At 47.1% G+C, this 23,916-nt stretch overlaps 1 pseudogene; it reads left to right on the forward strand.

Annotated features, from left to right (window-relative positions):
* Nucleotides 1–14,495: 14,495 nt before the first annotated feature.
* On the forward strand, nucleotides 14,496–14,613 carry LOC126215406 (5S ribosomal RNA; annotated as a pseudogene).
* Nucleotides 14,614–23,916: the final 9,303 nt, after the last annotated feature.

A 23,916-nucleotide genomic window follows, 5' to 3' on the forward strand; every position in this document is an offset into this window, starting at 1 on the left:
CAAATTTCGTAATTTTGTAATTAATTACTACTACTTTACGATAATTTTTAATAGATGTAAAATTCTATTGGTTTGAACTTGCACTGCTATGAGTGTGAATCCTGAATCCTTCCGCGTCATGCTGACAACGTTTTATGAATTTATTTGTAAAAGTATAGACAGTGGAATTTAAAATGTCCTGTGGTGCCTCTCCTGCTCCAAGTCAGCCTGTTTGACGTCTTATCCCCCTTAAGAGATTTAATGTTACATTACAGGTTACGGTTTGACACAGTAAGTGGAGTATTACAATTAGGATCTGTGTTTATGTATGTCTTGAGGCAGTCCAAATCACGGCAACCAAATTACCCACAATACGAGGGCGAGTCAAATGAAAACCTTAAATTTGTAATAACAAATCGAAATTTCGCGCCGTTATCCTGTAAGTTGGAAAGCGTGCTGCAAACAGCCTGCAGAATGGCCTGTAGGTGGCAGCATAGTGCAGATGTACACATACCGTCGCAATATCAGTATAAAGATGGCCGCCCCACTTGCGACTTGCACCAGGGAAGATCAGCGTCCTGTTATTCGGTTTTTGCATAGTGAAGGTGTGAATCCTATTCAAATTCATCGACGAATGAAGGTTCAGTACGGTGATGCATGTTTGTCACAGTAGCAAGTCTACGAATGGAGTAGGAAGCTCGCAAATGGTGTGACTTGAGTGGAAGATGCTCCTCGTCCAGGTCAGGCACAACGAGTTTTGACTCCACAGAACATTGCAGCAGTTGAAGCCATAGTGGAGGAAAACCGCCGAGTGACACTGAATGACATTGCAGCATGTTTACAGATTAGTCATGGGTAAGCACACCACATTGTGCATGATGTGCTCCAGTTTCACAAAGTGTATGCAAGATGGGTGCCACGGCAGCTGACTCCTGAAATGAGAGAACGACGTGTTGATGGTTGTGAAGAACTTCTTCGGCGCTTTGAACGAGAAGGTGATGGCTTCCTTGCAAGAATCGTTACTGGGAACGAGACCTCGGTTCACTTCCACCGATCGGAAACGGAGAGAGCGAGCAAGGAATGGCGCCATTGCTCATCACCAAAACCAAGGAAGTTTCGAACCGAAACATAAGCAGGAAAGGTTATGCTGACTCTCTTTTGGGACGAAAAAGGCGTCATTTTGGAGTATTACATGCCTAGAGGGACCACTGTCACCAGTGCATCATACGCAGATCTAAAAAATCATCTACGGCCTGCAATCAAATCAAAGCGACGTGGATTGCTGTCAGCAGGTGTCCTTGTCCAACATGACAATGCAAGGCCCCACACTGCCCGTACAACAGTTGCAACAATCACAGACCTGCATTTTGAGTGTCTGCCTCATCCACCATACTCACCAGACTTTGCCCCAAGTGATTTCCGTATGTATGGACGACTCAAAGACCCATTGGGAGGAAAGAAGTTCCGTTCTGGGGATTTATGCACTTTGTAAGCGATGGAGGACTTGCGTTGAGCGTGGAGGAGATTATGTTGAAAAGCGTGGTGTGCATACTGTAAGACCTTCGGTACACATACCATTAGATTATTTGACTTGTCGCTCTAACGAAGTAGGCGAGTGTCAGCAATATGTCTCGTGGTCTTATCGTGGCGCGTTTATCTTCTGCCGTTACGTCAGACGATAGAAATGCCACTTGCACGCTTAGAGTAGCAGATTGACGGTGACCAACTTTAAACAGAACTAGATTAATTTTCACACACATTTATTAAAATAGTAACAAGCATAAACCTTACGTAACTTGATTCTGGATGCTATTTACAATTGACAATCTGAAGTTCCTTTGGTATTGGTACGTTAATCTTATTCTCACATATATCTCTGATACTTGGCAAAAGTGTCTATTCATTTATCTTCATGACTATGTACAGGAATATGGTAATCTTATTAGGCGCAGACTGAAACTTGACTATAGACTGGTACAGACAAATGCAGACTGACTAATCGGAGGTCTGTACACTCGTTATAATACCTCGCGCGTTCAGGTATCACTGCGCGAGTGTGATCCATGAGGAGAAAAGGTTGTACGTTAGCAGCAAATCGCATTGGCTGCGTTACATATTAATACGCAAATCGGCGGAAGCAGAATTTGGTCCGTCTCTAAGGCAGCGCCATCTCGTAGTGCGGAGACGGACGAGCGCTGCGCCTGCGCTGTTGTGCTTAGCGGGGCGCACTCTAGTGGGGAAGTTGTGTGCAGGCTGACTATGCGGAACTATGTACACAACAAAAACTGACACAGCTTTGTACCACTTCTGCACAATAAATAATAGTTAAAAAATATTTAAGGTCTTCATTTGATTTGACCTCGTACATTATGCAACACAAGTAAAGGGCCAGTTTTTCGAAACTGTGTAATTGTTTCCCATGGTGGTGAATGAGTTTGAAATTTGTCTCAAAGGCGCCTACAACCTCCCTTTGTAATGCTACTAAACGTGGCACCCTGTGACGTCGCACTCAGGCACGTCGACTCATTAAATAGCACGGTCGACAGATTGCGAAGAAAAGGCCACGGCTCATTCGTGTGTCGTGTAACTGGGTTAATGACGTCACACTGGTACTACATTTAACCAGAATTCTGCCCAGCTCCACCGTTTACATGTCACACTATGGTAAGGTCGTAAATTGCCTCTTACCGAACATTTCACGCCTTCTTCTGACGTTTCAACGATTGAGTTCAGAATAGCGATGGCCACCACACGGTTTTCTTCTGTGTGGACAAGGACAACAATTCAGACACACCACTGCTCAGAACCGACACGGAATGGCCTCAGGGGGTGGCAAAAAGGGTCTCTATGAAACCAACCCTTCCCTCTGGGCGTTAATCCCCATTTTTTTCGCAGTCGCAATCGACAGTCGCAATGCGATGAGCGGCAGGGGGATACTCTGTATAACGTTTGACACTGCCGGACACCCCGTGGATCATACAATCATTCTCTAAGGACATCGTCGGCCACTAACTAGGCACTCCGTCTTCAGGCCACATGTGGTCCATCGGGACCATTCGACCGCCGTGCCATCCTCAGTGGAGGCTGTGGATAGTAGGGGCGTGTGGTCAGCACACCGCTCTCCCGGTCGTTATGATGGTTTTCTTTGACCGGAGCCGCTACTATTCAGTCGTGTACCTCCTCAGTTGACATCACGAGGCTGAGTACACCCCGAAAACTGGCAACAGCGCATGGCGGCCCGGATGGTCACCCATCCAAGTGCCAGCCACGCCCGACGGCCCTTAACTTCGGTGATCCAGTAACTAGGGACAATATTAAATTTCGATATATCAATATACTGCAGGCCTTTACGAGACATATATATATATATATATATATATATATATATATATATATATATATATATATATATGGTGCTACAGAAGAATGCTGACGATTAGATGGGTAGATCACATAACTAATGAAGAGGTATTGAATAGGATTATGGAGAAGAGGAATTTGTGGCGCAACTTGACTAGAAGAAGGGCTCGGTTGGTAGGACATGTTCTGAGGCATCAGGGGATCACCAGTTTAGTATCGGAGGGCAGCATTGAGGGTAAAAATCGTAGAGGGAGACCAAGAGATGAATACACTAAGCAGATTCAGAAGGATGTAGTTTGCAGTAGGTACTGGGAGATGAAGAAGCTTGCACAGGATAGAGTAGCATGGAGAGCTGCATCAAACCAGTCTCTGGACTGAAGACCACAACAAAACAACAATAACATTATATTTTTTTCGAAACTTTCTTTGACTGTGTGAAGGAAGTACAGGTGGCTCAAAGAAGTAGTCCAAATGCACTGAGGAGTGGCGGTGTGAATGGAATAACAAGATTTCCGATGTGAAGAAACAGCACACCAGTTGCGTTACAAAACAACGTTTAACGCAACAAGTTTGCTATTTGTTCCCATTGACTTTCTTCAAAAACAGTTGCTGAAACTATAGAGCAAAAATCTAAATGACAAGATTGGTGTTTGCGGTGGGTTAACGCTGACGTAATTGGCGCTCAGCGCTAGCAACACAAGTGAAACTTTTGATTGCTCAAATGGTTCAAATGGCTCTAAACACTATGGGACCTAACATCTGAGGTCATCAATCACCTAGACTTAGAACTACTTAAACCTAACCTAAGGACATCACACTTATCCATGTCCGAGGCAGGATTCGAACCTGAGACCGTAGCAGCAGCGCGGTTCCGGACTGCAGCGCCTAGAACCGCACGGCCACAGCGGCCGGCCTTTTGGTTGCACCACGCAGTTTTGACACTACAACTGCTAAGTTGCTGGCGTTTGCTGAAATAAAAAAAAAAAAACAAAAAAAAAAAACAGGGAAGTTGATGTGGAGTGCTCCGGACAAATCCCATATGTGACGAAACCGAACCACGTACGCATCGAACAGATCTTAAAGTTCCACTTACGTGCAGTTACCATTCTTAGCAAAGTGGTTATCACCGAGCGTGAACGTGCATCATTGTCCTTTCAGCTCTTGGTCTAAGGGTGGTAGCCAGGCTGCTAACTTTTTGATGTTCAGAATACCAAATAAGAAATGGATACTTAAATGTACAGCTCTAAAACGGGCAGCATACTTACAATGTCTAGCCCACATTTTTATAGGTTGGTCGTCAAAATGGTTCAAATGGCTCTGAGCACTATGGGACTTAACATCTATGGTCATCAGTCCCCTAGAACGTAGAACTACTTAAACCTAACTAACCTAAGGACATCACACACACCCATGCCCGAGGCAGGATTCGAACCTGCGACCGTAGCAGTCACGCGGTTCCGGACTGCGCGCCTAGAACCGCTAGACCACCGCGGCCGGCACCGGTCGTCAATACTTTATCTGTCGATATATTATTTCATCGGTAATTTTCTTCGATATTTCTAGTACTTACGGTATTGTTTTTATATATCGAAATAACAGATTCTCGATATTTTCAAAAATATCGACAGTCCTAGTAATTACACTCCTGGAAATTGAAATAAGAACACCGTGAATTCATTGTCCCAGGAAGGGGAAACTTTATTGACACATTCCTGGGATCAGATGCATCACATGATCACACTGACAGAACCACAGGCACATAGACACAGGCAACAGAGCATGCACAATGTCGGCACTAGTACAGTGTATATCCACCTTCCGCAGCAATGCAGGCTGCTATTCTCCCATGGAGACGATCGTAGAGATGCTGGATGTAGTCCTGTGGAACGGCTTGCCATGCCATTTCCACCTGGCGCCTCAGTTGGACCAGCGTTCGTGCTGGACGTGCACACCGCGTGAGACGACGCTTCATCCAGTCCCAAACATGCTCAATGGGGGACAGATCCGGAGATCTTGCTGGCCAGGGTACACCTTCTAGAGCACGTTGGGTGGCACGGGATACATGCGGACGTGCATTGTCCTGTTGGAACAGCACGTTCCCTTGCCGGTCTAGGAATGGTAGAACGATGGGTTCGATGACGGTTTGGATGTACCGTGCACTATTCAGTGTCCCCTCGACGATCACCAGTGGTGTACGGCCAGTGTAGGAGATCGCTCCCCACACCATGATGCCGGGTGTTGGCCCTGTGTGCCTCGGTCGTATGCAGTCCTGATTGTGGCGCTCACCTGCACGGCGCCAAACACGCATACGACCATCATTGGCACCAAGGCAGAAGCGACTCTCATCGCTGAAGACGACACGTCTCCATTCGTCCCTCCATTCACGCCTGTCGCGACACCACTGGAGGCGGGCTGCACGATGTTGGGGCGTGAGCGGAAGACGGCCTAACGGTGTGCGGGACCGTAGCCCAGCTTCATGGAGACGGTCGCGAATGGTCCTCGCCGATACCCCAGGAGCAACTGTGTCCCTAATTTGCTGGGAAGTGGCGGTGCGGTCCCCTACGGCACTGCGTAGGATCCTACGGTCTTGGCGTGCATCCGTGCGTCGCTGCGGTCCGGTCCCAGGTCGACGGGCACGTGCACCTTCCGCCGATCACTGGCGACAACATCGATGTACTGTGGAGACCTCACGCCCCACGTGTTGAGCAATTCGGCGGTACGTCCACCCGGCCTCCCGCATGCCCACTATACGCCCTCGCTCAAAGTCCGTCAACTGCACATACGGTTCACGTCCACGCTGTCGCGGCATGCTACCAGTGTTAAAGACTGCGATGGAGCTCCGTATGCCACGGCAAACTGGCTGACACTAACGGCGGCGGTGCACAAATGCTGCGCAGCTAGCGCCATTCGACGGCCAACACCGCGGTTCCTGGTGTGTCCGCTGTGCCGTGCGTGTGATCATTGCTTGTACAGCCCTCTCGCAGTGTCCGGAGCAAGTATGGTGGGTCTGACACACCGGTGCCAATGTGTTCTTTTTTCCATTTCCAGGAGTGTATATTGATAGTGATCGCAACCCCTTTGGAGGGTAGCGCAACGGCAGTTTTTGAACCGGTGTGTAGTGGAACCGCTAGCGACCGTTCAACATGTTTAGATAATATAGTTATGTGGAGATGACAGCGATTAATTTACTTATAATCAATTATTCAAAATGACAGTCACAATCGCGTTATTTATTTTGCCGCCAACCGGTTTCAACCCGCGATGGGGTCATCTTCAGGGCAATTTACACTGTTAAGTTATAATATTAGTAAGTAATCATGTACGTAATCCACAAGCAATTAGTCAAAGTTACATAAAGAAACAGATTTTTATACCCATTTGGTCGCTGGCTGGAGTCGTCACCCTGCCTGTTCACGGTTGGTAACAATGCATGGTCGGTTCTCTGCATGAGCTTAAATAACGGGCAAGAACTCGTGGGCAGACGGTAACGCCCTCCACGGTGACCATAACATAACATAATATATAACAAATAATAAATATAACTAATTAAATCTCGTGAAATTTACCATCATTTAAAATTCTGGTAACTGTTGTCCCATTCACTGTTCACATCATTTGTGGATAGAGTAGAGCCGTCAACGACGCCGCGGAAAGATAATATTACAGCAGACGACTTATAAGAAGCGGCTACCATGACGACAGCGTCCCAACCACACACGCTAGGGGGCGCTTGATACACTCCTGGAAATTGAAATAAGAACACCGTGAATTCATTGTCCCAGGAAGGGGAAACTTTATTGACACATTCCTGGGGTCAGATACATCACATGATCACACTGACAGAACCACAGGCACATAGACACAGCCAACAGAGCATGCACAATGTCGGCACTAGTACAGTGTATATCCACCTTTCGCAGCAATGCAGGCTGCTATTCTCCCATGGAGACGATCGTAGAGATGCTGGATGTAGTCCTGTGGAACGGCTTGCCATGCCATTTCCACCTGGCGCCTCAGTTGGACCAGCGTTCGTGCCGGACGTGCAGACCGCGTGAGACGACGCTTCATCCAGTCCCAAACATGCTCAATGGGGGAAAGATCCGGAGATCTTGCTGGCCAGGGTAGTTGACTTACACCTTCTAGAGCACGTTGGGTGGCACGGGATACATGCGGACGTGCATTGTCCTGTTGGAAAAGTTCCCTTGCCGGTCTAGGAATGGTAGAACGATGGGTTCGATGACGGTTTGGATGTACCGTGCACTATTCAGTGTCCCCTCGACGATCACCAGTGGTGTACGGCCAGTGTAGGAGATCGCTCCCCACACCATGATGCCGGGTGTTGGCCCTGTGTGCCTCGGTCGTATGCAGTCCTGATTGTGGCGCTCACCTGCACGGCGCCAAACACGCATACGACCATCATTGGCACCAAGGCAGAAGCGACTCTCATCGCTGAAGACGACACGTCTCCATTCGTCCCTCCATTCACGCCTGTCGCGACACCACTGGAGGCGGGCTGCACGATGTTGGGGCGTGAGCGGAAGACGGCCTAACGGTGTGCGGGACCGTAGCCCAGCTTCATGGAGACGGTTGCGAATGGTCCTCGCCGATACCCCAGGAGCAACAGTGTCCCTAATTTGCTGGGAAGTGGCGGTGCGGTCCCCTACGGCACTGCGTAGGATCCTACGGTCTTGGCGTGCATCCGTGCGTCGCTGCGGTCCGGTCCCAGGTCGACGGGCACGTGCACCTTCCGCCGACCACTGGCGACAACATCGATGTACTGTGGAGACCTCACGCCCCACGTGTTGAGCAATTCGGCGGTACGTCCACCCGGCCTCCCGCATGCCCACTATACGCCCTCGCTCAAAGTCCGTCAACTGCACATACGGTTCACGTCCACGCTGTCGCGGCATGCTACCAGTGTTAAAGACTGCGATGGAGCTCCGTATGCCACGGCAAACTGGCTGACACTGACGGCGGCGGTGCACAAATGCTGCGCAGTTAGCGCCATTCGACGGCCAACACCGCGGTTCCTGGTGTGTCCGCTGTGCCGTGCGTGTGATCATTGCTTGTACAGCCCTCTCGCAGTGTCCGGAGCAAGTATGGTGGGTCTCACACACCGGTGTCAATGTGTTCTTTTTTCCATTTCCAGGAGTGTATATACTATCGCCCATGGCAACGGCGTCCCTGCCACAAAAGACAGAGGGCTCTACTCTGTCCACAAATGATGTGAAAAATGAATAGGACAATAGTTACCTCAATTTTAAGTAGTTGTAAATTTCTCGAGATTTAATTACTTATAATTATTAATTATTATTTATTATCTTTTATATTGCAACTGAAACAAACTTTCGGTCGCAGGTTCGAATCCTGCCTCGGGCATGGATGTGTGTGATGTCCTTAGATTAGTTAGGTTTTTGTAGTTCTAAGTCTAGGGGACTGATGACCTCAGAAGTTAAGTCCCATAGTGCTCAGAGCCATTTGAACCATTTGGAACAAACTTCAAAATTTACGATTTCTTACTGAAGCATGTAACTACCTTTGGTTACCGTGGAGGGCGTTACCGCCTGCCCACGTGTTGTTGGCCGTTATTTAAGCTCATGGAGAGAACCAACCATGCATTGTTACAAACCGTGTACAGGCTCGGTGACGACTCCAGCCAGCGACCAAATGGGTATAAAAATCTGTTTATTTATGTAACTTTGACTAATTGCTCGTGGATTACGTACATGATTACTTACCAATTTTATAACTTTATAGTGTAAATTGCCCTGAAGGTGACCCCATCGCGGGTTGAAACCGGTTGGCGGCAAAATAAATAATGCGATTGTGACTGTCATTTTGAGTAATTGATTACCGTTTAAAATAATTCGTCGAAATTTGAATGAGATCCGAAGCAGCAGAGGGTGCTTATGCTACCTGAGGCCTCGCGTTTAGTGCCACCTCCTCCCTTCTCACCCCTAGCAGCATTATGTTGTGACCTCTCGCCAAATGAGAACGCGTCGAGCATTGTCGAACACCATCGTTTTGGTGGCCCGAGGGTTAACTTTGGAGGTTTTTGCCGGCCACCAAATTCCGCTGTGACAGATCTAGTCATTCAAAGAAAGTCTTCGGTGAGTAGCGCCTAAATACCCAGATCATGCAATTCTAGCCGATGGTGTTTCTAGCCGATGGTGTCTTCAGCCTACTGAATATGTACTGGGAAGTCTATGGATTCACAGGGCATACTGCGAACTATGCATGACGGCTGCCAGACAGATTCCATATTTCTACATTTCCGGAAAACATTTGACAGGGTGCCTCAGTGCAGGCGGCTAACGAAGGTGCTAGCGTAAGATATAAGTTCACGGACATGTGGCTCGAAGACTTCTTATCTTCTACCTCTACATCTACATCTACGTGATTACTCTGCTACTCACAATAAAGTGCCTGGCAGAGGGTTCAATGAACCACCTTCAACCTGTTCAAATGGCTCTAAGCACTATGGGACTTAACATCTGAGGTCATCAGTCCCCTAGACTTAGAACTACGTAAACATTAGCTAGCGTAAGACATTGCACACATTCATGCCTCAGGCACGATTCGAACCTGCGACCGTAGCAGCAGCGCGGTTCCGGACTGAAGCGTCTAGAACCGCTCGGCCACAGCGTCCGGCCAACCTCTCTCTACCGTTCCAGTCTCGAACGGCGCGCGGGAAAAACGAACACTTAAATTTTTCTGTGCCAGCCCTGATTTCTCTTAATTTACCGTGATGATTATTTCTCACTATGTAGGTGGGTGCCAACAGAATATTTTCGCAATCGGAGGAGAAAACTGGTGATTGAAATTTCATGAGAAGATCCCGTCGCAACGAAAAACGCCTTTGTTTTAATGATTTCCACTCCAAATCACGTATCATGTCTCTGACACTATCTCCCGTATTTCTTGATAATACAAAACGAGCTGCCCTTCTTTCTATTTTTTCGATGTCATCCGTCAGTCCCACCTGATGCGGATCCCACACCGCACAGCAATACTCCGGAATAGGGCGGACAAGCGTGGTGTAAGCAGTCTCTTTAGCAGACCTGTTGCACCTTCTAAGTGTTCTGCCAATGAATCGCAGTCTTTGGTTTACTCCACCCACAACATTATCTATTTGAGCGTTCCAGTGTAGGTTATTTGTAACGGAAATGCCTAAGAATTTAGCTGAATGTACAGCCTTCAGATTTGTGCGACTTATCCCGTAATCGAAATTTAGCGGATTTCTTTTAGTAGTCATGTGAATAACTTAACACTTTTCTTTATTCAGGGTCAATTGCCACTTTTCGCACCATACAGATATCTTATCTAAATCATTTCGCAATTCATTTTGGTCATCTGATGACTTTACAAGACGGTAAATGACAGCATCATCTGCAAACAATCTTAGAGGGTTACTCAGATTGTCTCCTGTGTCGTTAATATAGATCAGGAACAATAGAGCCCCTATAACACTTCCTCGGGGAACGCCGGACATTACTTCTGTTTTGTGAATCTTCAGGTTTTCGAGGCGCAAAGACTGCTCCATTAGGTTTCGGGAATGCAGCCGCATAAATTCTGCTTCTTCTTCTAATATTTCGGCTGTATACCTGACTTTTACATCTGAAGAGAGTTTTTGAGGACAACGGGTATTCTCCACAACAGATACGTAGGGCACTGCAAATAAAACCTAAGGTGTCCGTAAGGAATGCAGAAGATGACGAGGAAACATTTAAATCCATGGCTTTCCTGCCGTATGTGGGAAGCCTTTCATCCAAAATAGGACGGATCCTCACTAAACATAAAGTAAAAGTGATTTTTCGTCCACCGGCGAAGACGGCTGCACTCCTGGGTTCCGTTAAAGATGACTTACTACTCCGCAAGCCTGGAGTTTACAAGATACCATGTGAATGTGACCTTTCATATATCGGACAAACGAATCGTACAGTCCAAGAGAGGTGTACGGAACATCGCAGGTACACTCGGCTCTTACAACCCAGTAAATCGGCTGTGGCAGAGCGTTGTATTGATTCTGGTCACTCTATGGTATACGAAAATGTCGAAATTCTGACTTCTGTTTCATCTTTCTGGGACTCCGTAGTAAAAGAGGCCATTGAAATCCGCTTGACGAAGAATTTAATTAATAGAGACAGCGGTTTCACATTAGATAAATCATGGAATCCGGCACTTTCAATATTGAACTTACAAAGACGTCGCTACAGTTCAGCTCCCATTAATACATCGACCTCCCAGCATGGATCGAATGCGCAGCCACAGACGTAACTCATACATATCGTACGTCTTTGCCGCCGATTAACATCACTGGCGCCTTGTTTATCTGTGGCCGCATGCGCAGTGGCGCGGTCCGCGAGTTTAAAAGGATGGAGCGAGCGCTGGAGCGTCAGTCGTACGGCTCTCTCTGAAGATGGCTGAAAGGTATACAGCCGAAATATTAGAAGAAGAAGCAGAATTTATGCGGCTGCATTCCCGAAACCTAATGGAGCAGTACTTCTGTTTTATTCGATGCCTTTCCATCTATTACTACGAACTGCGGCCTTTCTGACAGGAAATCACGAATCCAGTCGCACAACTGCTGAGTGCGCGACACAAAGCTTTACCCCTTTGCCTGGGCCCGTGAAAGGTGGCTACACTGAGCCACAGCGCCAGAGATCGCTAGAGAGCATTGTTCCGCCGCCTCCACTGGCAGTGATTATTGAGATGTCGTAGTGGCAGTGCTTGTTCAGGACTCGTAGTAGTCAGTTCGTGTTTAGATGTGCTAGTAGGGAGTGCTTGCTGAGATGTGATACTGAAAAGTTCTTGTTGAGATGTGGTAATAGCGAGTCGGTGTGGAGATATATTGTAATGATTAGAGTGATTTTGGTCAATATATGAAGGTAACGAAACTTGATTTATTTTTCATTATTTCCATGTTTTAAATAATGCGTCATTACAGGTTCAGTCAACAAAGCATCTGGCTTGTGTTCTTGTATTAGAGTGTAATTCTGGTTTTCTTGAGTAATTATGGTATTTTTATTTTCTTTAATTAATTCAGTATAAATGATATTTAAAATTTCTTGTGTTATTGAAGAAGAACCGTGCCAGATGCGTACGTTGAGTCATACTTCCACACACAGAACAGTTACACTTGTGCTTTGGTTTCGTAGGTTTTTATAGTTGCTGGGGACTTAATTAATTAATTGTGTTAATGAAAATTTCCATTTCATTCTTTGTTGTTGTTGCTATGCAGTCAGATTGCGTACAAAAATAGTCAGGGCCAACCGTTTACGAGACTTCGTAATCGGACAAACAGCTACCAAAAATTAAAATTATTTGCATTCTATTTTAATTAAGCCCCCATGCACCCGTCAACACCGAGATTGACCTGTTGATGATTGGAAACTTATTGCATCGTCGGACGAGTCTCGTTTGACATTGCATCGAGCATATGTGCGTGTAAGGGTATGGAGACAACCTCAGCGTTGCACATCTTCCAGGAGTACAATGCAACGTGTCGCACAGCTAACAGTGCGTGGTTTGGAGGGGTTTGGATAGCGCCGGGATGAGTTTGCCGTACTCTCCTGGCCGCCAAACTTCTCAGATTCAAATCGAATCGGGAATCTGCGGAATCACCTCGATTGACCTGTATCCGCCATGGATCTTCAACCGAGAAACCTAGCCAAGGGACTGGAGTCACCGAGCGAGGTGGCGCAGTTATCAGCACACTGGAGTCGCATTCGGGAGGACGACGGGTCAAAACCGCGTCCGGCCACCCTGATTTAGGTTCCGTGTTTTCACTAAATCGCTTCAGGGAATTGCTGGGATGGTTCCTTTTGAAAGGGCATGGGCGACCTCCTTCCCCATCCTTCCCCAATACGATGGGAACGATGACCTCACTGTTTGGTCCCTTCCAAGACCCACTCGAATCGGCATGACTACACATACCTGTTGGTACCTTCCAGAACCTCCTTGACTCTCTCCCTGCACGTTTTGCAGCGGTCCGTGATTCCAAAGGTGGTGATTTAGGCTTTTGACGTGTGGTTCTACTTCTGCCTGCTGTAATTATAGTTTGTTTGTTGTTGTGGTCTTCAGTCCTGAGACTGGTTTGATGCAGCTCTCCATGCTACTCTATCCTGTGCAAGCTCCTTCATCTCCCAGTACCTACTGCAAACTACATCCTTCTGAATCTAAGTGTATTCATCTCTTGATCTCCATCTACGATTTTTACCCTCCACGCTGCCCTCCAATACTAAACTGCTGATCCCTTGATGCCTCAAGACATGTCCTACCAACCGATCCCTTCTTCTTGTCAAGTTGTGCCACAAACTTCTCTTCTCCCCAATCCTATTCAATACCTCATTATTAGTTACGTGATCTACCCACCTTACCTTCAGCATTCTTCTGTAGCATCACATTTCGAAAGCTTCTATTCTCTTCTTGTCCAAACTAGTTATCGTCCATGTTTCACTTCCATACATGGCTACACTCCATACAAATACTTTAAGAAACGACTTCCTCACACTTAAATCTATGCTCGATGTTAACAAATTTCTCTTCTTCAGAAACGCTTTCCTTGCCATTGCCAGTCTACATTTTATATCCTCTCTACTTCGACCATCATGTTATTTTTCTCTCCAAACAGCAAAATTCCTTTACCACTTTAAGTGCCTCATTTCCTAATCTAATTCCCTCATCATCACCCGATTTAATTTGACTACATTCCATTATCCTCGTTTTGCTTTTGTTCATGTTCATCTTATATCCTCATTTCAAGACACTGTCCATTCCGTTCAACTGCTCTTCCAAGTCCTTTGCTGTCTCTGACAGAATTATAATGTCATCAGCGAACCTCAAAGTTTTTACTTGTTCTCCATGAATTTTAATATCTACTCCGAATTTTTCTTTTGTTTTCTTTACTGCTTGCTCAATATACAGATTGAATAACATCGGGGAGAGGCTACTACCCTGTCTCACTCCTTTCCCAACCACCGCTTCCCTTTCATGCCCCTCGACTCTTTATGTTATAGTTATGTTCCCAGAATACTTATGATGATAACAGAGATACTTTACAACATATTTCTCCATGCTACTTGCTTTATAGACTACTATTTCGTCTCACACCGAATTTGACGTCTACAAGTGGGGTAATTTTGTATCTGAAAAATGCCAACGGCCTTGCCTCAGTGGTAACACCGGTTTCCGTCAGATCACTGGAGTTAAGCACTGTCGGGCTGGGCTAGCACTTGGGTGGGTGACCATTTGGTCTGCCGAGCGCTGTTGGCAAGAGGGGCAAATTGAGAAGCTACTTGATTGAGAAGCAGCGGTTCCGAACTCGTTAAGTGACATAGGGCCTGGAGAGGGATGTGCTGACCACATGCCCCTTCATATCCGCATCCAGTGGCGCCTACCGGCTGAGGATGACACGGCGGCCGGTCGTCGGCACCGATGGAGCTTCCAAGGTCTGTTCGTACCGAGTAAAGATACCAAGAAAATTTTCAACGTTGTTCGAGGTGAGGTTCTTAAGAACTTATTGTAATTGCTTCAGCCACTTGCTGTGCGTAGACGTCTTAGAATGTGCGGCTCGGTTCTGATAGGAAAAATGGTAAAAAAAACGCTTTTTTCACGTTTTGTAAGGAAGAAATGGTGGTTCCATCAAGCTCTGTCGACCACATGAAATGCAAAAGAACCAAACCACTACACACTTGTTTTTGGATGGGATCCGTGTGTAGCTAAACACAGTTTGGTTTTTTATCTGAAACATGTTTCAGTGCACTGGCAGCATCATCAGTGGGCTTTTATTTTATGGTTTTTTACCACATGGTGTGGTTTTCCTCAGGTATTATGTTATTATAGTACGTGTTTTCTTTCACAGTTTGTCATGGTTTCAAAAATGGTTCAAATGGCTCTAAGCACTATGGGACAACGTCTGACGTCATTAGTCCCTTAGACTTAGAACTACTTAAACCTAATTAATCTAAGGACATCACACACATCCATGCCCGAGGTCGGATTCGAACTTGCGACCGTAGCAGCCGCGTGGTTCCGGACTGAAGCGTCTAGAACCGCTCGGACACAGAGGCCGGCTGTCATGTTTTCTTTTTTCCTCATTTACTTCACTCTTTACCAGGTGTGTATTGACTTGTCACTGTCACTGTTTACCAGCTGGTAAGTGACAGTGAAAGCTCAATATAGAGCTGGTAAACAATGAAGTAGATGAGGAAAAGAGAAAACATGACAAACAGTGGAAGAAAACAAAAAAAAAGTGTGTGAAATCTTATGGAACAACTGCTAAGGTCATCAGCCCCTAAGCTTACACACTACTTAACCTAAATTATCCTAAGGACAAACACACACACACACACCCATTCCGAGGGAGGACTCGAACCTCTGCCGGGACCAGCGGGGAAGAAAACAGACATTATAAAAACATAATACCTCAGGAAAAACACACCATGAGGTAAAAAGCTATAAAATAAAAGCCCACTGATGATGCTGCAACTGCAGTGAAACATATTTTGGATAAAAAACAATACTTTGTTTAGGTACAGGCGGACCCCATCCAGAAACATGTGTATTGTTAAAGCAAACACGGACAAAAGAGCTTCAACCTCAAGATCATTAGAACCAACCCATTTCCTCCACTTGATTAAGCTGAAGAAAGTATGTAATATGCATACCTTGTCCTGTAGGAAATGATCTTCTGTTGGGTATACAAATGGTCCCTATCCCGTGGGCTACGCAGTACACATGACCCGACCCTTCTGTCACTCACAGCCCTGGAAAAATTCTGTTTTTATGTGCGGCGTTTTGAAACATATTAGTAAGCGTACTGTCCTATACACTTATGCCTCTTTGAGTCGACATACAGATGAATGCACGCCTATTCATCCATGATTTTTATACAAGGGAAAGCAACGCACCGGATGAAATAATTAAATTAATGGTACGTAAGGTTCCTGTGCTGTAAGAGGTGTTGGTCAGATACATTAGTTCAATCATTTAAAAATGTTAATTAGATCGCGTAACACACAATTCGGCAATTAAGCATGTGCTGGGACACCTAGTGAGCAGAGAGAACAGACAACTCCAAGTTGCAAGCTCTCAATACTCCCTCCCTCTCTCTCTCTCTCTCTTTCTCGTGGGTGGTATCTATCTATATAACTCACTCTTCGCATCAGGACCTGTGACTCAGAGTTATCTTCATATCCTCACCAAACTACACTGACCAGCAGCTGCCTCATGACTCATTTTATTTTAGGGTCCCCGTTTTTTTTTATTTTTGAATTCGGGGCCGTAGTGCGTACGTTACGCCACTGGCATCCCTCTACCATGCCCTGTTGAGTTTCGGAATCTAGTGAATGGTTACGGGCCTGCCTCGAGTAAATGGAGTTGTAAGGTGTTCTCGTTACTGTAGCGTTAATTTGCCTCGCGTTGAGAGAGGGGCGGGAGCTCTTTGAGGCATCTCTGCCGCGCCGCCGGAGCTGTGACCGCAGAGGCAGCGCGCCGGCGACAAACGGCCGCTTTGCGGCAGATCGCGGCCGCCGGGCGGCGGCTCGCGATTGGTCGGCGCTGCGCCCCGCCCACCGCCAGGGGCGGGCCCGTCCCGTCCTGTGGCGCCCCTGGCGGCCGGCGCCGCAAGCTCGCCAGTGTGCCGCCGAGTATTGATCGGCGCGCAGCACAGCTGACGGCGCGGCGCGGAGCTTCTGGGCGGTTCTTACACGGAGGGCAGAGAGTTGGCAACTCTGTGTGGGGCGAGGCGGGCAGCTCCATTGGAGGAGTGCCTAGAGCAAGCCTACTGCTGTACATAGGGTGTTACAAAAAGGTACGGCCAAACTTTCAGGAAACATTTCTCACACACAAAGAAAGAAAATATGTTATGTGGACATGTGTCCGGAAACGCTTACTTTCCAGATTAGAGCTCATTTTATTACTTCTCTTCAAATCTCATTAATCATGGAATGGAAACACACAGCAAAAGAACGCACCAGCGTGACTTCAAACACTTTGTTACAGGAAATGTTCAAAATCGTTAGCGAGGATACATGCATCCACCCTCCGTCGCATGGAATCCCTGATGCGCTGATGCAGCCCTGGATAATGGGGTATTGTATCACAGCCGTCCACAATACGAGCACGAAGAGTCTCTACATTTGGTACCGGGGTTGCGTAGACAAGAGCTTTCAAATGCCCCCATAAATGAAAGTCAAGAGGGTTGAGGTCAGGAGAGCGTGGAGGAATTGGTCCGCCTCTACCAATCCATCGGTCACCGAATCCGTTGTTCAGAAGCGTCCGAACACTTCGACTGAAATGTGCAGCTCCATCGTGCATGAACCACATGTTGTGTCGTACTTGTAAAGGCACATGTTCTAGCAGCACAGGTAGAGTACCCCGTATGAAATCATGATAACGTGCTCCATTGAGCGTAGGTGGAACAACATGGGGCCCAATCGAGACATCACCAACAATGCCTGCCCAAACGTTCACACAAAATCTGTGTTGATGACGTGATTGCACAATTGCGTGCAGATTCTCGTCAGCCCACACATGTTGATTGTGAAAATTTACAATTTGATCACGTTTGAATGAAGCCGGCTCGTAAAGACAACATTTGCACTGAAATGAGGATTGACACATTGTTGGATGAACCGATCGCAAAAGTGTACCCGTGGAGGCCAATCAGCTGCTGATAGTGCCTGCGCACGCTGTACATGGTACGGAAACAACTGGTTCTCCCGTAACACTCTCCATACAGTGACGTGTTCAACGTTACCTTGTACAGCAGGAACTTCTCTGACGCTGACATTAGGGTTATCGTCAACTGCACGAAGAATTGTCCATTGCAGGTGTCCTCGTCGCTCTAGGTCTTCCCCAGTCGCGAGTCATAGACTGGAATGTTCCGTGCTCCGTAAGACGCCGATCAATTGCTTCGAACGTCTTCCTGTCGGGACACCTTCGTTCTGGAAATCTGTCTCGATACAAACGTACTGCGCCACGGCTATTGCCCCGTGCTAATCCATACATCAAATGGGCATCTGCCAACTCCGCATTTGTAAACATAGCACTGACTGCAAAACCACGTTCGTGATTAACACTAACCTGTTGATGCTACGTGCTGATGTGCTTGATGCTAGTACTGTAGAGCAATGAGTTGCATGTCAACACAAGCACCGAAGTCAACATTACCTTCCTTCAATTGGGCCAACTGGCGGTGAATCGAGGAAGTACAGTACATACTGACGAAACTAAAATGAGCTCTAACACGGAAAGTGAGCGTTTCCGGACACATGTCCACATAACATCTTTTCCTTATTTGTGTGTGATGAATGTTTCCTGAAAGTTTGGCCGTACCTTTTTGTAACACCCTGTATACTGCCTAGAGCCGAGCCGACCTGAGCTAAGAGAGGATGGCTGGCTGGCCACATCTCACCCATACACTGGAGCTACCAGACGACTTCCTCTGTTTTGCGGGATTGTCCATTATTCAGCTTAAGTGTCCCGTTGCTCCGCAAAATGCATATGGACAACGGTGGACTAAAGTGGGGGTGGGTGGGTGGCGGGAGGGGGAGGGGGTGGGAGCGATCGCGCCCTCCGAGATTTGAAACTAAATTAAAATCAAATGGTAATTTTTGTAATCTGCGCCAAAGTTAAGCACGCGAATTTAGAGACTCGGTCAGTGGATTTAGCCATTTAATTCAGTATTCCCCAAGCAATCTTACTTCGGGCTCCCGAAAGAGTGTACTATCTTTACGATTGTGGGCCCACTATCATTACCTCCCTTTCCCGTTCCAGTCGCGTATGGTTCGCGGGAAGAACGACTACCGGAAAACTTCCGTGCGCGCTCAAATCTAATTTTACATTCGTGATCTCCTCGGGAGATATAAGTAGGGGGAAGCAATATATTCGATACCTCATCCAGAAACGCCACTTCTCGAAACCTGGACAGCAAGCTACACCGCGATGCAGAGCGCCTGTCTTGCAGAGTCTGCCACTTGAGTTTGCTAAACATCTCCGTAACGCTATTACGCCTACCAAATAACCCTACGACGAAACGCGCAGCTCTTCTTTGGATCTTCTCTATCTCCTATGTCAACCCGACCTGATACGGATCCCACACTGATTAGCAATACTCAACTATAGGTCGAACCAGGGTTTGTAAGCCACCTCCTTTGTTGATGGACTACAATTCTAAGGACTCTTCCAATGAATCTCAACCTGGTACCCGCCTTACCAACAATTAATTTTATATGTTCATTCCACTTCAAATCGTTCCGTACGCATACTCCCAGATATTTTACAGAAGTAACTGCTACCAGTGTTTGTTCCGCTATCATATAATCATACAATAAAGGATCCTTCTTTCTATGTATTCGCAATACATTGCATTTGTCTATGTTATAGGGGCAATTGCCACTCCCTGCACCAAGTGCCTGTCCGCTGCAAATGTTCAGATGTGTGTCAGATCTTATGGGACTTAACTGCTGAGGTCATCAGTCCCTAAGCTTACTCACTACTTAACCTAAATTATCCTAAGGACAAACACACACACCCATGCCCGAGGGAGGACTCGAACCTCCGTCGGGACCAGCCGCACAGTCCATGACTGTAGCGCCCTAGACCAACTTAATGTCCACACACTACATTCGTAGTGCCCCTGCCCATTACACTCATTACTCGTGGCAGACAATCTTACCGAGTCCCGTAAGAGTTCGGGCAATGCGTGTGCGACCAGCACAGAAGAAGAAGGTCAATGGCCGGTTAGCCTTAACCATATGAAGATGTACACTCCTGGAAATGGAAAAAAAAAACACATTGACACCGGTGTGTCAGACCCACCATACTTGCTCCGGACACTGCGAGAGGGCTGTACAAGCAATGATCACACGCACGGCACAGCGGACACACCAGGAACCGCGGTGTTGGCCGTCGAATGGCGCTAGCTGCGCAGCATTTGTGCACCGCCGCCGTCAGTGTCAGCCAGTTTGCCGTGGAATACGGAGCTCCATCGCAGTCTTTAACACTGGTAGCATGCCGCGACAGCGTGGACGTGAACCGTATGTGCAGTTGACGGACTTTGAGCGAGGGCGTATAGTGGGCATGCGGGAGGCCGGGTGGACGTACCGCCGAATTGCTCAACACGTGGGGCGTGAGGTCTCCACAGTACATCGATGTTGTCGCCAGTGGTCGGCGGAAGGTGCACGTGCCCGTCGACCTGGGACCGGACCGCAGCGACGCACGGATGCATGCCAAGACCGTAGGATCCTACGCAGTGCCGTAGGGGACCGCACCGCCACTTCCCAGCAAATTAGGGACACTGTTGCTCCTGGGGTATCGGCGAGGACCATTCGCAACCGTCTCCATGAAGCTGGGCTACGGTCCCGCACACCGTTAGGCCGTCTTCCGCTCACGCCCCAACATCGTGCAGCCCGCCTCCAGTGGTGTCGCGACAGGCGTGAATGGAGGGCCGAATGGAGATGAGAGTCGCATCTGCCTTGGTGCCAATGATGGTCGTATGCGTGTTTGGCGCCGTGCAGGTGAGCGCCACAATCAGGACTGCATACGACCGAGGCACACAGGGCCAACACCCGGCATCATGGTGTGGGGAGCGATCTCCTACACTGGCCGTACACCACTGGTGATCGTCGAGGGGACACTGAATAGTGTACGGTACATCCAAACCGTCATCGAACCCATCGTTCTACCATTACTAGACCGGCAAGGGAACTTGCTGTTCCAACAGGACAATGCACGTCCGCGTGTATCCCGTGCCACCCAACGTGCTCTAGAAGGTGTACGTCAACTACCCTGGCCAGCAAGATCTCCGGATCTGTCCCCCATTGAGCATGTTTGGGACTGGATGAAGCGTCGTCTCACGCGGTCTGCACGTCCAGCACGAACGCTGGTCCAACTGAGGCGCCAGGTGGAAATGGCATGGCAAGCCGTTCCACAGGACTACATCCAGCATCTCTACGATCGTCTCCATGGGAGAATAGCAGCCTGCATTGCTGCGAAAGGTGGATATACACTGTACTAGTGCCGACATTGTGTATGCTCTGTTGCCTGTGTCTATGTGCCTGTGGTTCTGTCAGTGTGATCATGTGATGTATCTGACCCCAGGAATGTGTCAATAAAGTTTCCCCTTCCTGGGACAATGAATTCACGGTGTTCTTATTTAAATTTCCAGGAGTGTATGTAAGCAGGAGATCCTGGGTTCGAGTACCGGCCGGGGCACACATTTTCAATTGTCCCTGTTGATGTAAATCTACGGCTGTCGACAGCTCAGGGTCTTGATTTAATTATCATTTCATTCTAAAAGAGGTGCACGGTCACCGATGGTATCTGTTCTTTCGGACAAGTCCGAAAGAACAACCATGTTCATACTGTATAATGTACAAACAAAGTACTGAGCATTGACTCTTCTGTTCGGGTCGCTGGTCTTGAAGCTTCTCGTAGAACTGGGCGTGGGGCGTTTATCTCCTCTTACCATAGAGGCCGCTGCCGTTGCGTTGTCGTCCTGGAGAGGGGTCAGTCAGTGTGCGATTGGCTGACATCTTCTCTCGGTCCCGACTGGGGTGCCGGCGCTTGACTTTACGCCGTAACACACAGCACATGTGTCTCCTCCCTTTCTTCTGCGCTTCTCTCATCATTTGTCGACGCCTTTGTCGTCTTTCATCTGTCGAACTGGCTCTTCTTCTTGGGTTTTTATGGAAACCTTTCGAATCTTGCAATTTCTTTGCTAGTTGTAATCGTTCATCAGTATCTTGTATAGTAATTCAGAGTTTGTCTAAGTCGCTTCCAGGTTACACAGTTTCCCTTCAATGCGACGACCTTACGGCATCTTACTGGCAGGTCGTGTATGCCCGCACGGTAACACTAAACTGCTCGACGTCAGAGCCAACGTCTTACTGCATCAATAACCTCCACATCTCTCACGTACTGCTTCCCGTGGACTGCATGCATCCTTCGTTGGGCCAAATGGATGGAAGTCTGAAGGCGCGAGATGCGGGCTGTAGGAACAACAGTTGAGTGAGTTTCATGGTTAAAAATGAAACTTTAATAAGCTTTTTCCGTATCAAAATGATTTTGTCATAATTAATTTCTGGCATTCAGTACGCAGTGAACATTTTCTAGAACTAAGAATGTTTGCAAATGCTTCTATACGCTTATGCCTCTTTGAGACGACGTACAGACGAATTCACGCCTTTTCATCCAGCATATTTACTAAAGGCTAAACAATGCCCCAGATAAAAATAATCAAATTAATAGCGCATAAGGTTCCTGTATAATGGAATGTAGTCGAATTAAATCGGGTGATGCTGAGGGAATTAGATTAGGAAGTGAAACACTTAAAGTAGTAAAGGAGTTTTGCTATTTGGGGAGCAAACATACTGATGATGGTCGAAGTAGAGAGGATATAAAATGTAGACTGGCAATGACAAGGAAAGCGTTTCTGAAGAAGAGAAATTTGCTAACGTCGAGTATAGATTTAAGTGTCAGGAAGTCGTTTCTGAAAGTATTTGTATGGAGTGAAGCCATGTATGGAAGTGAAACATGGACGATAAATAGTTTAGACAAGAAGAGAATAGAAGCTTTCGAAATGTGGTGCTACAGTAGAATGCTGAAGATTAGGCGGGTAGATCACGTAACTAATGAGGAGGTATTGAACAGAAGTGGGGAGAAGAGGAGTTTGTGGCACAACTTGACAAGAAGAAGGGACCGGTTGGTAGGACAGCAAGGGATCACCAGTTTAGTATTGGAGGGCAGGATGGAGGGTTAAAATCGTAGAGAGAGACCAAGAGATGAATACCTTAAGCAGATTCAGAAGGATGTAGGTTGCAGTAGCTACTGGAAGATGAAGAAACTTGCACAGGATAGAGTAGCATGCAGAGCTGCGTCAAACCAGTCTCAGGACTGAAGACCACAACAATAACAGCAAGGTTCCTGTGCTGCAAGAGATGTTGTTAAAAATGTTGATTAGGTCGACAAACACACTCATATTTAGGAAATTAAGCATGTGCTTGCACTGCTTCTAGTGAGCAGACAGAACAGGCAACTCCAAGTTCCAAGCTGTCAATACTCCATCTCTCTCTCTCTCCCTCTATCTTCCTTTCTCTTGGTAACTATCTCTCTCACTCTTCGCATCAGAAACTGTGGACCAGAGTTATCTTCGTATCCTCATCAAACTACACTGACCAGCAGCAGCCTCATGACCCTTTCATCGAAGAGATGATTTCCGGCTATTGATGATTGGTGTTCCAATAAGCGTGTGTCTATTGAGCTGACGTAAATTAATTGATTTAAAAGTGGAAGTCAGTTATTCTAGTACCACATCTGAGTGAAGGAGCTCCTACCACTGTTTTGCAACTCCAGCAGTGCAGAAGTTGCTTGAATTGTTAGACGCTTCTGAATTCATATGCGAGGAAAATACCGCACGTCTTGCTAAATGTTGGAAACTTCCAGTATCTGAAATGGGTCAAATGGCCCTAAGGACTATGGGACTTAACATCAGAGGTCATCAGTCTCCTAGACTAAGAACTACTTGAACCTAACTAACCTAAGGACATCACACACATCCATGCCCGAGGCAGG

The sequence above is a fragment of the Schistocerca nitens genome, chromosome 12, assembly GCF_023898315.1.
Source record: "Schistocerca nitens isolate TAMUIC-IGC-003100 chromosome 12, iqSchNite1.1, whole genome shotgun sequence".
NCBI lineage: Eukaryota > Metazoa > Arthropoda > Insecta > Orthoptera > Acrididae > Schistocerca > Schistocerca nitens.